This window comes from Pinus tabuliformis, chromosome X (genome assembly GCF_031772625.1).
Source record: "Pinus tabuliformis cultivar Carrire ecotype Pingquan chromosome X, CPIR1, whole genome shotgun sequence".
NCBI classification, from domain to species: Eukaryota; Viridiplantae; Streptophyta; class Pinopsida; order Pinales; family Pinaceae; genus Pinus; species Pinus tabuliformis.
In genome coordinates, this window is record NC_142308.1 from 1,447,865,250 (window position 1) to 1,447,880,784 (window position 15,535).

A 15,535-nucleotide genomic window follows, 5' to 3' on the forward strand; every position below is an offset into this window, starting at 1 on the left:
CGGTTATGTTTTTCACATGGGTTCAAGAGTCATTTCATGGGCTTCTAAGAAGCAGTCCATTGTAGCATTGTCTACAACAGAGACAGAATATGTGGCAGCTACAGCAACAACATGTCAAGCAGTTTGGATGAGAAGGATGTTGAGGAGCTTAGTCCAAGAGGCAAAAACAACAGTGATTTTTTGTGACAATAGCTCAGCTATTGCATTATCCAAGAATTCGGTGTTTCATAAGAGAACGAAACACATTGACACAAGGTTTCATTACATCAACGAATTGGTGGGAAATGGAGAACTTGTTCTACAACATTGCAGGACTCAGGAACAGGTTGCAGACATTTTGACCAAGCCATTGGACGAGAAAAACTTTGAATTTTTGAGGAAATGTTTGGGTATGACTGATAACCCATCAGCTGAAATTAAAGGGGAGTGTTGAAACATTAATTTCATCTTCACGCATTTATTGCAGCGCTATTCCACCAAAACCACTGTCTCATATCGCACCACCTTTCACACAAAGCAGTTTTCGTTAGAGGGCCTCCGACACAATCCTGATTAGGTTGTGTGGCTGAAGGATGTGAAATGTGTCCGATGAGGTCAACGCACATGGATTTCCTTCAACGTGCTAGAATGTTTCCTATTTATTTTACCGTCGGCTTTCATTAAATGCATTTATTGAACTATCAGTCTTAGGTAAAGTATTTAAAGTTTTTACGGCATGTAATATTGTTAATCCATATGGTATGTATGCAATATAGTTTTGGTTGTATGCGTTGACTTCGTATTGTCATTGCACAAGGGAGGAGAAGGAACTAGGGGTTCGCAGCAGCGAGGAATGAAAAATGAGAGGTTTGCACAGCAGTGCAAGGGTGAAGGTAAATAAAACGCAGACAAAGACTTTGTAATGTAATGAAATGGTGTATAACGCACAACAGTGCAAAACATAAAAAAAACCCGAGGGTTGAAATGTAATTTAAAAAAACCCGAGGGTTGAAATGTAATTTTTGTGTATTTCTCAAACGGAGGGAAGCAAGAGCAAATGAAGAATGACTGTGTGAGTTTTATTTTTGAGATTGAAATATAATGTAAGAAATTTTTACAGCATATGTAAGAATTTTTTTTTTTATAGTTGTAAATGTAAAAGCCCTTTTTACAGCTAAATGTGAATGAAGATTTTACACTTGTAAAAATCATTTGTAAAAAAGTATTTAGTTTTTGGTAAAAGTTTTTGGTGAATCCCTCTTAGAAAGAGGAGGAAATTTGTATCAGGCATTTTATGAATTAATACAAGTTTATTTTCGCTGAGAAACTCTGCTTTGGTCAGAATCTTTTTTGGGATTCTCTGTGCAGAAGATCCTGTGGCAAAAAAAAAACAGAGCATTGCTGTGTATTCAGTTAATTTGTGTTTCAAATTATCAGAAATTTCCAACAGCCCTCCATCATAAGTCTCCGTGATATCAAATCTCCACCACCCACCTAATTTTTTTTAAATAAAACGATTATTGAATTGAAACGATTCATCCGCCATTTCATTTAATGTAATATATTTAATTGAAATCGTTAGACATCTTTATTCAATTCAATATATTAATTTGAACTTTCTTTTTCTAAGAAAAAATCCAAGGCTTAAAAAAATCGATTCATAGGCTTGCAGTTTGAGCCTAATCATACAGACTAGAGCACGCCATGCCTTTGGAGACTTGAATTTGGATAGATAGAATGGGAAACTACAATCCCAACTACCACAGCTAATTTGAAAATTAAAAATATGAAAACCTATATCGCTATGGTAAATCTCAACCTTCCATCATAATATTGGTGATGTGATATCCTACCACCCACCGAATCCTTTTATGATGTTGATCCGAGAGGAAGAAAGATAATTTCCACTTCCTACAATCCAATATAAAATCGAATAACAAAGTCATGCCCAAAAGCATTCATATTCTGGCCTCCTGCAACTAGAGAAAGAATTTCTCTTTCAGCGATTCCAACCCTGCAAACGTTCCTATTTTCCTCAAGTATTATACACCTCATTCGACATACATAACAGAAACCCTGTTGAATTTTGATATCTCTGTCAGCTCATCTCATATCTCATAGATCTGCAATACAAAATAGAAGGAAGTAGAAGCTCGCCTTTTAATGCAATGTGTCGGATATTTTAATAAGATGTAGCAGCCAACGGAGCCGGTTTAGCAATGAAGGTCGGTTTTTCATCTCCGGCCATAATCACAATTACCCTCAGCTCGTCCTGACCATCTGAAGTGTTTGACATGTCCTTCGTCCTTTCATTCTTTCGGCCATCGCCAAGCTCCGATCTGTTGTTTCATTGTCCTTCTGTACTGCGCTCCTTCAAGTAAGACCACGTGAGAACAATCAAAGCAAATGCTATAAGAACGAGCATAACACCCACTCCAGCCAATAGATAAGGAGCTGGCGAATTCCCTGCGGATATTTGGTTCCTTCCTGTTCTCATATCATTTCTCATCGACATCCCCATTGCTCGGCCCTTCACAACCCTTCACAACCAGATGCCTTTCATTCACAAACATGAAACTCTAAGAGAGGGTAATATTTATATATAAATCTATGGTACTCGAATAAACTAAAAAACTCCATAAAAGTCGTCTCACTCTAACGCTCATTATTCGATCGAGACTCGTAGGGTATGCAACTTCCCACATTGTCAAATTAATCAAGGTGCTGTGTCGTGCTAATAATTATTACTTAGCAATTCACTCGCTTGATTCTCCGCTTATTCAAGAAGCTGTAGATCTGAAGTCCCTAAACAGAGTGAAGTCGTTGTCAACTTTATCAATGTGCCGTGTCGTGCTAATTTTATTCAACGTGGCAAGGCAAGAAAAATGAGGTTCATATCTTCCATGATGACTATCTCGCACTTTTCACGTTTGCTAAGCGACGAACAACTTTTCACATGGTTGCGTTCGGAAGCATCTCGAAGAGAACGGCAATAAAAAATCGACGGACGTGACACGAGTATATGCCGTGTGGGGCTCGGCTACTGAGATATTCATGAACTCGAGAGTCGGAGAACAGAGGCTGGTACTTGACTAAATGCCGTCTCCTGCAGCTCGTGCGCATTATATCAGAAATCCACTTAGCCGGAGAACAAAACGCAGATACATGTCAGAAATCCACTTATTCGGATAGGAAAACGCATATACTCATCTGTTCTGTTCAATGTTAAGGAATTTTTTCAAAATTCTGGTGAAGAAATGTTAGGTTTAAAAAATGTTAGGTTTAAAATTTTGTATTTTTATAATGATGTTTTGATAATAGATTAACATTTTACCAATAAACATTTGATTATATATTTATAATAATAATAAAATTATCATAACACACAAATGACTTATTGAATTTCCAATTTTCTTTTGAAATTATATGGAACACTTACAATAAAATCCCCATAAACCCAAAATCAACTTGTTTGTATGTATTTGTTAGTATAACAACAATATTAGTATTACTCCCAACCATATCTTTATCTTTTTATACATATTTTTTTTTCAATGGTTGTTTACAAAGAATTTGACCAAAACAAAAATCAATAGACCTTCCAACCATATTTTATTTTCAAACCAACTCTACGTGTCACTATTGGAAAATATCAATCCATCAAAGGAAGATCCTCATCATCTCCATAGAATGTAATATCTTTGTGGAAGATAAAGAGAGAGAGGTTCATGTCAAGTAGTCGCCTCTACAAAAGACAATCAAGACTTGAGGAAAAGAGATTTAAAACTTGGTTAAGAGTTGGGGGAGGTGACCTAAGATTTGTTGAAGAATTATATAGCTATCCAATGGAAAGGCCATTCAAGGAGAAGATCAGATAATGTAAGGTTGTTGGATTTCATTTTCTTCAATTGGGTTTCCATAATAAGTATGCTAACTTTCAATAGAACATAATACAACTTCTTTCACCACTTGAACTCGGCAACTCTACATTAAAAATTGAGTGTGAACCATAGGAAAAGTGCCTTTAAAGACTCAATAGTTTTTCTCCTTAACACAATCAAACATTTGTAGAGGAGATGCTACATAATCTTTCTACACCTACATATGCATAAAATGTTATTAAACAAATGAACTAAAATAAACACATAAACATAATTATTTATTAAAATAAAACCCATAAGCAACAATGCATACATCTTTTACGCACTGTCCATAATATGGAAACTACATCAACCACCACTAGTGGGTTTAATCAGTGAAATTATCACCTCATCTCTCATAGGATACCAAATGTAGACAATAAAAAAACTTTAAAAATACCAATATCAAAACCAAACAAAAAATCAAAATTCCACACAAGCATACAAAAAATAACAAAAACACAGAAATAACTATTGACATAGAAAAAACGTCAATGGAAGAAAGAAGCACGATAAAAAAAGGAAAGACAAATCAATAATGTACAATGGAATTGAACTCAACTCGGCAACTGATGACCCAATATGCCTTGCTTTGTAGTAACGTTCCTTCAAGCTCTGCTAAGTTTGAATGGAGAAGGGATTAGTGGTCTAAAAATGGAAGAAGATAAGAAAATGTGAATTTTCAGGAATAGATCGAAACATTACATATAATGAACAAAGCTAATCGATATATGTACCTATGATGAATAAAGGGTGTTTACAGAAATTGAATCTAGTAGCCTCTTCTCAACAGTTCCGATTGTTTGTCCCCCATCACTCGAGGGAATGAGCCACTACAACATCCTACTCCTGCTACCAGCACGCTTATTCTCTAACAGTTATTCACAAACATATGTCGTTTCATGTTGTAGATAAGAAGGTAAGTTATGGTTCCTTTGGCTACTCTTCAAATGATTGGTCCTCTCTCTACACTTCTCCCCTGAACATATTCCGAGCTTGTTGAGCCCATTTCAAATTTGGTGGAACCCATGAGGGTTAGAAGATTAAATGGTCAAATTACCCAACTCCTTTCTGATTTGGAGGGTTCAAATTTCCCTTGTACTTTGCATGCACCTTCTATTAGTTGAGGTGTCGAGGAATCTTGCACAATGTCTATTCACCCAGTCTTGCAGAATATTGATGGTGTATTTCACTTCATGGTTGGGATCACTAGGTTTGGCTCTACAACGACAACTAGAGAACTACCATCCCACCCTATATCTCTTGGAGGAAATTAACCAATATCACCATGCTCCCACCCTCACATAGCAAGTGCGATGTTCCACAAGATAGGGTTTACGAGAATTTCCATGGGCTTATAGTTCACCTCTTAGAAAGCATCTTCACTGAGATCTTTTACCTTCACATTCAAAAACTCCAAGATCTCCACTTTTGGTAGCCATGGTGTTCATGGGTTTGCAATCTCTTTCTAGTTTAAGCCCCACCTATCAGTTTTTTTTGCACCAATGAGCCTTTTCCTAGCTTGGCTTGGTTTTGATGGGTTGCAAGGGGACAAATTAGGTGGAAAATTCAAAACAAATGAAGAAATTTCAACTTTCATCTATTGATATCTATGTCATATTTCTAATTTTCTCCTGACTTCTATTTCAATAATTTGCATTTTGTTTTGGTGTAATGTTAGTGACTTTGAAATAATGGTGTGATAGAGAAGTCCATTTTAATTCAAGATCTACCAGGAATCAAGAGGTATCAAATCTCTTCGAAGTGCAAATCTTTCCTCAAGTTTTACACATGCATTTTGAGTGATTTGAACAACCTCGATCCTTTGTAGATCTAGAGTAAACTAGGACTTTGTTTGTTATAAGCCAATTTTCAACTATGTGTAAATCATGAGAGAAAACACATATTTAGGATTGATTATTGGCAAAATTTAATAACAGTGAAAGATTGGATGACAAAAATGGATTCTTTAAACTATAAACAAACTTTCATTTTTTTAACTATAAAATAAACTTTGAAAGAAAATGTATGTTACCTAATGATTATTAGCAAATTTGGGCAAAACACAAAATTTTACTCTTTAAATATAAGCAAAATTCTATGAATATCATGTGCATGTTGATTATTAGTAAAATTGAATAATGCTAAAGCATAAAATACTATAACTTTTTTCTCGAAATTTTAAGATAAACCTTATATCTAATTGTTCAACATCTTAAGATAAGTTCTTAAAAATGTTTTGGGGAAAAATAAATGGTCAAAATAACGTCTTATAAACTTTAATACACATCACAAAAGAAGATCACGTTAATTTTTTAAACGTTAAATATGACAAAAATTTCTCGTGATGGGATTTTTTCCCGTCAAATTCCACCCCTAATCATGTTCATATACTCATCAATTCACCTTCTCGTCATTTCTCATATTAATTTATACTAAAATCGATGGATGAACAACCCATAGATATAATTGGAGTATTCTAGGGGAAAGAGGTCTAATTTTGTGTAGGAACCAATGACTGTTATAGTACTGGTATCCCCATGCCACCATAAATTAAGAGATGAGCAACCAATATTTAAACAAAAATATATAACATTAACTGCAAATATCTTCTAATTTATGACCAAAACAAATAAAACTATAAATATTTCCAAAATGGTCTATTCCAGGAGTATAAAGAACCCATCACTTCAACCCCCACTGAATTGCATTGAACCTATGTATCCCAAATACAAATTCATACTTTCACATATAAAAAGTTATTGTACGACAATCATAACTATTGTGTTATTCAACAATTCAAACCACTGTGTTCAATAAATGACACCCAACCAATTAAATTTCCCACTAGTAACTCAACCCACAGACTCCAAGGAAACTCAAGTTTTTCCAGGGCTATAAAGTAATTTTTCTAGCCCACAACCGTAGGGAACTTGAGAACCAAACCAAAAATCCAAGAATGGGGAACCCACTACAACATGGCTATCCAGGAATGCCAAGGAAAGGTTTGAACCACTCTTAATCGAGGGAAATATCCATGCCAATGACAACATATAACCAAGAAATTACATGCATATAGCATGCATCCAAAGATAAGAAAGGAGATCACACATGCAACTTGTTACTTGAAAAATAATTTGGCTGTAGTTGTTGATCCAACTGTCTCCTTATGCTTCCTTTCTCTCCTTTGTTTTTTTTCTCCAATCCAAGTGAATTCTAATGTGCTCCAAGCATGCTCCAAGAATTCTCTAAGTGTGCAAGAGTATGGGAGATGATAGCGTGGAAGAAGAAAACCAAAATTGAACTAACAAATACTATGAATTGTTTCTCTAGTGTCTTTTTATTGTTGATGACAAATTTTCTTCAGTTTCCTTCATTTTCCCTCTAATTTCCCTTACATGCAAATTTTTGTCTTTTCAACCTTTTTTAATCTTATTTTCCTTTATTTTCATAATTAAATGTTGATTATTGCCTCTTTGTTGTAGCCAATGCCTTTGCAAATTTATATAGCCATTAATTAATCACAAGAGATTCCCACTATGATGTTTTCCCAACATTCGTCTTGAAATACATGTCCCATAACCTTGGTCTTATTTTTATTTAGATGGAAAAACAACTAGGGTTATTACACCATGTCCCTTGAAAGTACATGCCACGTAAGTCCCCTGAAAATAATAATAAATATTGAAATTGTAGGGTTTGTATCAGAGAAATGGTTTGTAATATATTCCGAAAGAAAATTTATAATAATAAATGTGCTTACCCTCATGATAAGAATGTACTAGAAGTGTTTTCATGTGGCTAGCTTCTAACAATAGCCCACATCATCAGATTTATGAAACTCAACACTTTTGTTGCATTTAATTAAATTTTCTCCTCTTCCTTATTTATGTCTCATCCTCCTTAGGTATCTTGACAGAATGAAATGGGACAGTTCCGTCTCTAGCCTATGTAATATGACATGAGCATAGTTAATGGTTACTCAGTTGGGGACGAGTGACACAAAAATGTGCTCCTTTCAGTTCGTTCAACGTTTTAGTTGGATTGTCCATTGATGACCACTAGATTGACATGTGAGCAGAAATGACAACATTAATCAAATGAAAATGAAAATTAATTACACCCATGGCCAACACCAAATGCCAAACACATTTTCCAGTGCATAGTAACTTTATAGAAATGTTTTTTTAATAAATGAAAGAAAGGGGGACTTAAGAATATTAGAAATCATTGAATTTTTTTTCATATTGTCCATTGTATTATGTATTAGACAAAAAATATTCCCTTTCCTTGCAATCTCAACCTTCATTTTATTGAAAATACAATTTCTTCAAGTCTAATTCTCATATAGCCCACGCCTTCGGCATAAAAATGGGTCCTATTTATTATGTTTCAATTCAACATAAAACTTTAAATACTATTTATTATGTTTTAATTCTCCATAAAAATTAAAGCACAATTTACTTGTGTTTTAATTTATTATTTAATGTTGTTGGACATAAACAGATGAAGTACTGTAATTTTAGTTTGTATTCGTTCATAGGAAAGAAATGAATTTGGATAATCATGAAATTACTCCTTCCAAACAATCGTAACTCGCTCCATTATTTTCTTATTGTGAGTGACATTGATGTTTATTTATTAAAAATAAAATAAAAATCAGTTCAAAAGTTTCAAACCATTGAGCATAAACAGAGACTTAAAGTGGTCTCCCATAAGTGGCATCTTAATTATTAATATAAGTTGATCAATTTTCAATTCGGCCCTATTTTAGTGATTAGCAAAACTATATTAGAAAATGTGGTTGATATATATTGATCCTCATTATTTTCATTTTCTTCTATTAAGATATAAAAGTGGAAAATGTTGTGGATCCGCTTATATCAATCACATTTACTAAAGTGGTTGTAATTGTAGCTGACATATATGCATAGGGAAAATTTGTAAACCATGACATAACTATGTTTCATGTTGGCTACTTATGGTTAAAAATGGTTATCAAGGGTTAGCTGTTGAAAATAGCAACAAGAAATGTTAAAAATAGAATCCAAAAATTCTAGTTTATTTTGTCCTTGAATTAAACTGAGAATTAAAATAGTTTAATTTGTTCTCATAGTAGCTTGTAAATAGTTAATTAAGTTTAATTAACTTAATTAACTTAGGGATTTATTGTTGGGAGTCTTTCTGAAGTCATGTATATGTTCTCCCTAAGTTTTAGGGGTCCAGTATGAGTTTAACTGTGAATTGTAGTTAGATATCTCAGTTTACTGAGTTAAGTTCAGTTAAATTAGTTCCAAATTGTTTGTGGAATTAATAGATAGTTAGCAGTCAGTTGGTGCACTAATGCATTCACTAGTGCTACTCTAGTTAATTGAAGATTCCCTCATCAGAAACTCATGCATGTCGATTCTGAGAAAGACCCAGTTAAGACTAGAGTGCAAGGATAGTGTACTATCAATTGTATGATTTACTGAGTTGTATTAATCATGCATGCAATTAGGAACTGAACCTAGTGTGGATTATGCAGTTTTGGATGCATGGGATTCCCACTAATATGTGCTATTCAACCATAGGAATTGCGCAAGGAAATAGGGGCTTGGAGAGTAGCAAAAGAGAATAAGGTTTCTCTTGAGCTTGCTTGTGAGCTGGGAGATTAATCATACTGAATGCTGGGATTGTTCTTGTGAGAACAAGCATTGTATTATCATATTGGATTTCTAATTTAATTCAGTAGGGATAGTGGGGATTTGAGCTATGGCCTTCCTCGGATATTTATTGTGTTATGTGCCATTGATTTGTCTTCATGTTGCTATTATTGTTTCCATCAATCTATTGGCTTCTATTGGTTGAAAGTAGAAGTAGATTCTTGTCCTATGCTTTAGTAAATTGCATGAGCTTGTGAATCTATATGATTTTCTACATCGTATTAGAGCATAATTAAATATCCTAGAGGAGATTTGAAAGTTTTCAGTTCAGGATTACAGATGCATTTGAATTTGTAATACATACGTCAGGATTGAAAGATAGCGTTATATGATTTGTGGCTTGAGTATGCCTTCGATGGCAGCTCAAATTATATAACATATAAGGACACGATGGAGGCTTTGTTCGAAGACAATGGCTTGAAGGAATTAATTGATAAGGACATTCCTAAGCCACCAACATCAGATGCTCAGAATCTGGCCGAATGGAAGAACTGTGTGGCAAGGGCGAGGTGAATAATCCTTGAGGGAGTTTGAGACCACAATGTCTCGAGTCTCAATAGGAAGGAAACTCTGGATGCTCTGTGGAAAGCATTGAAGGACATTTTCCAAAACATCACTGACCATAGGAAGTTCACACTGATAGATAAACTTTGAAAAATCAAGATGGAGGTAGGCGACTCAATTTCAAATTACTTAATCAAGTTCATTCAATGTCATGATGAACTCAGAAGGGTTGGAATCATGGTTTCCGAGGATGATATGGTGAGTGTTGCTCTTCTAGGTCTTCCAAAGAGTTGGCATAGTTATCAAGACTCTGTCAATGTTTGGGAGAGCTACCAGATTAGGAACGATTGTGGCCGGATTTGATGCGCGAGGAGATCAGGGGTAACACCATAGATGGGACCTCTTCTAAGGAAGTGGAAGAGGATATTTCCTTGATGAGTAAGGAAAAGAAGGCCAATAGAAAGAAGTCGCAAGTCGAGGAGGGTGGAAAGAATATCGACTTGACAAAAGTTAAGTGTTTTCACTGTCATGAGCAAGGGAACTATGCCAAGAACTGTAAATAGAAGAAATCAAGAAATAAGGAGCCCATAACAGAGGCAACAAATAAAGCTCTAGCTTCATAATTCGAGCTTCATTTCACTCTCATTGCATGCATGGACAACACTGTCATGCGAGGTGTGTTGTAGCTTAACAGTTTTGTCTCATTCCATATGACGAGGAATAGAGATCTCTTTAGTTATTTTGAGGAGCAAGACCTCAAGCAGAACATAGATTTTGGAGATGACGATAGCTATAGTGCTACCGAGATCAGTACAGTTATCATTCAGAGGGAGTCTAGATCCCCTCTTAGGATCATAGATGTGATGTATGTTTTAGGACTAAAGAAGAATCTTGTTTCAGTCGCAGTATTCGAAGATCGTGGCTATGATGTGGTTTTTAGTAAGGGAAAGGTTTTTCTTAGACACATCACCACAGGACAGGTGAGACATATTGATTCACGAGTCAAGAATCTGTTTTCTTTTGAGGTTCATGATGCATGCAAAGCCTTGAGGAGCAAGACAAAGGTTAGGGACTTGGTGGTTGAGAGGGAGAGTAAATTACCTCTCAACATGCAGCCCCAGTAGAAGCTTCAGAATAACCTTCGGAAAATTGTGGAGCAGCCACAACTAGAGAAGCTGAGAGGAGACCGAGTTGAGAGATCCACTCAAGTAGAGAAGAAGCAGTCTCAGACAATTTTGTAGCAACCACAATTGGAGAAGAAGAAAGGAGACCGAGTGGAATTATCAACTCATGTAGAGACCTCTAGTGGGGGGAAATTTCAAGCCAAGTGGGCAGAGCGAGAACATGCAGCCATACCTCCAGGTGTGAGGTGTGGTGATGTGAGGTGATAGTCCCAAGAGGGCTGAAACTAGGCAGTGTCCATTGAGAGGTTTTATCTCATGGATCGTACCTTGATACGGAGCCCAAATTAAATAGTAGTGGGAGGAATCGATTGGATTGATAGAGTTAGAGATCATACCGACAGAGGCAAGAGAAGTCAGATATTGAAGAGTGTAGAGAAGGGTTGAAAACAGTGTAGAAAGGCAGAGTAAAAGAAACCAGAAATTTCTCTATAGACAGAGGAAATAACAGTCAGAGACTTTGACTATAGATACATCATATTGATTCAGGTTGGATCTTTTTCTTTTTATTTCTGGAGTTGTTGTAGAAACAACACAAGAGAGAAGTGTTGCATGCAGAACATTCCAAAGGTTCATGAGCGGGATCAAGTTGAATTCCTTTCTTGTTGAGAGGGAGTGTTGAAAATAGCAACAAGAAATGTTAAAAATAGAATCAAGAAATCCCAGTTTAATTTGTTCTTGAATTAAACTGAGAATTAAAATCGAATTCTTTTCTCATACCAGTTTGTAAATAGTTAATTAAGTTTAGTTAACTTAATTAGCTTAGGAATTTCGAGTTGGAAGTATTTCTAAAGTCATGTATATGTTCTCCCTAAGTTTTACTCATCCAGTATGAGTTTAATTGTGAGTTTTAATTAGATAGCTCACTTTACTGAATTAAGTTTTGTTAGATTAGTTCCAAACTGTTTGTGGAACTAATAGAGTGTTAACAGTCAGTTGGTGCACTAATTCATTAACTAGTGCTACTCTAGTTAACTGAAGATTCCCTCATCAGAAACTCATGCATGTTGATTATGAGAAAGACCTAGTTGATGCTGGAGTGCAGGGAAAATGTACTATTAGATGTATGATTTACTAAGTCGTATAGATCATGCATGCAATCAGGAACTGAACCTAGTGTGGATTGCACAATTTTAGATGCACTGGATTCCCATTAGTATGGGCTAATCATCCATAGGAATTATGAAAAGAAATAGGGGCATGGTGAGCAACAAAAGAGACTAAGGTTTGGGTTGAGCTTTCTTGTGACCTGGGAGATTGATCATACTAAGTGCTGAGATTGTTCTTGTGAGAACTATCATTATATTATCATCTTGGATTTCTAATTTAATCCAATACAGATAGTGTGGTTTTGAGTTGTGGATTTCCCCAGATACTAATTATGTTAGGTGCCAATGATTTGTATTCCTCTTGCTATTATTGTTTTCATCGATTTATTTCCTTCCGCTGGTTGAAAGTAGAAGTAGATTCTTGTCTTGTGCTTTAGTAAATTGCATGAGCTTGTGAATCTATGAGATTTTCTACATTAGCTATGGTTGAAAATGGTTAATTATGGTGTCGAGGGTTGTTTATGGTTGAACATGGTTTATTAGGGTTGATGATGTTGACCATTGATGGTAAGGTTAACCAATGTTAAAAATGGTCGATGCAGATTTCCCATTGCTGACCGAGGTTGACTGTGACCAACCATTAATGTAACAATATAGTTATGTTACGTTAATCTAACAATATTTCAATAATGTTGATGATTTTTTCATTGTTATATTCGTGTTACATTAATGTTTACCATGGTTGACCAACAATTGATATTACAATAATGTTAATGTTAATGTTACATTAATGTTATAATAATAGTTACTTTAATGGTTGAAGATGGTTGAGAAGGTTGACCGTGGTTGCTCAAGGTAGACTATGGTCGACTAAGCTTGAAATTCATTGAATATGATTGGTTATGGTTAACCTTGGTTTACCATGGTTGACTAGGGATGTAGATGGTATATTATTGTTGACCATATGTGAACATGGATGACCATGTTGTAGCAACCCCAAAATTAAAACATGCAACTAATTAGATCAATTATGTGATTTACAATCAACAAACCTCTCTTTAACTAATTAGCATAGAATTGTTAAGAAATAGGACAAAAAGCAACTTACCTGTAGTGACGATATTCCTTACTTGTCATTTCAGATTTGAATGTTATTTGAATCCTGGTAACCGCAACAAAGTTTTGGTGATGACTCTCCACCCAACCGTAGGCTCAGTTGCATAAAACCTTTCTACAATTGGCCACCCCTAAGCCCCCAATCAATGTGTTATAACCAGTAGTTGTTTTTCAAGGGCTTCGAAGTGCCAAGAAGAAAATATTGTATTAACTGTAAACACAATCAAATTAGTGATGTGTTCAAGGGTTTCTGAGCACTAAAAAACACTACTTTGAAGTATGAAACATTGTTCAATAATTGGTTCTTTACCTTTTACAAACAAAATTAAAAGAGAATGGAAAACATATGGCTTCAGAAAACATCCAACAAAACTCATGTCAACAAAAACCAACATTGCTCATTTTCTACATGTCCTATTAGGACATAGCTTCACTGCATGATTCATAGTAGTTATCAAGGGGTTGATAAGACTCATTTGGTTACCCTGGTGTAGTTGGTGACAATGGAACAATGTTGAGCTACTCAATAATTCCTTATAGTTTCTATAATAGGCTTCCACCGAAAGCCATTTCCAGCCAACGATTTCCTAATCATGTTATAATGAATATGACCTCGATGATATTTATTATGAATTTTAACAAAAATACGGCACCATCCTGTATAACCACTGAAAATAGAATGAAAATTGTCACTCAAGATGCCACTGGTGACCCTAACACTAAACTAGCTATGATGGATTCCTGATGGAATACAATGGAAATAATCCACGTCTTGGAGTCATCATCACACCCACAAGGTATCAAACAATATTCCTTAGTGCACATTGTTTCACCTCTAGCCAACTAGGTATATTCCCATGCATTTCTATCAATTAAATACTATGTGAAATTTGCTCTAATAAGTTCAAATTTTCTCATAGATCCATCTATTAAGATGGAGCAGTGTGTGAATTACGTTCACGATTATATCGCACAAGCTTCTATTTAAGACTACATTATGTTCTTACTGAATCAGATCTTTAGGAGAGATTATGCGAGTGACCAATAGGATGATGGAAAATAAGGAAAATAACTAGCATAAAATCAAACATATGAATAGGACAATGGAAAACAAGGAAAATAACTAGTGGCAAATATTTGTGATGATCCTCTCTTTCTTGTCTGCAAATCCATTTTATCCCTAGATAAAAGCTTTCTCATGCAACATATATATGCAGACTCTCACCATATCCATGAATGTTACCATGATCGACTTGGCTAGGCTGGGATGCTTTCATTTGCAGGTACCAAAGTATGGTGATGAATTCCGAGTCAATTGCAGCTGGTGTTGTAACCAATGTTCCATTCATTTTACATGTTAATATGGAAGTTAAATAATCCATTGACAAAGGTGTTACAAACGTGTGGAAAACATTTTTTCATGTTTATGGTAAACCTTTTGCTTGTTGGACATGAAGGTATGAGTGCCTAAATTTAAAGGATTCTTCAATTGAAATGATTCATCCACGATTTAATTTAATATATTAAATTGAAAATGATAGACATCTCATATTTAATTTAATATCTTAATTTGAAAATTAAATAAGTGGAAGGATAAATCTCAACCCCACATCGTAATTTTGGGTGATATGAATTCCATATCATCCACCTAAGTTTTTTAAATTAAAATTGTGGAATGCCTACTTCATAGGAAGAAAAATAATATCCACTCAATACAATCTACTACAAAATTGAATAACTAAAACTCTTCCCAAACATTATCGAATTTGAAGAACATACAGACAAAAGTATTCACATATTTCATTTCAAAATAAGAATATAGCACACGAATATAATGCATATGAGATCCAAGAGATTCTAAGCTAGCAGGATATTGTTGAGAAAATATTTCAATAAATTCCAAGAATCCCCAAACTCATAGTGAAAATAAGCATTATTCCTAACCCCCTCCCATAGTTTTAATTTTACAGATAACAATATAAAAAATTCATACAAGCAACATATGTCTGATATGGTCTTCACTAGTACTTCTACCCACTTAGAAATCTCATTGTCTATCTCCTTTCTCTACAACAATCTTC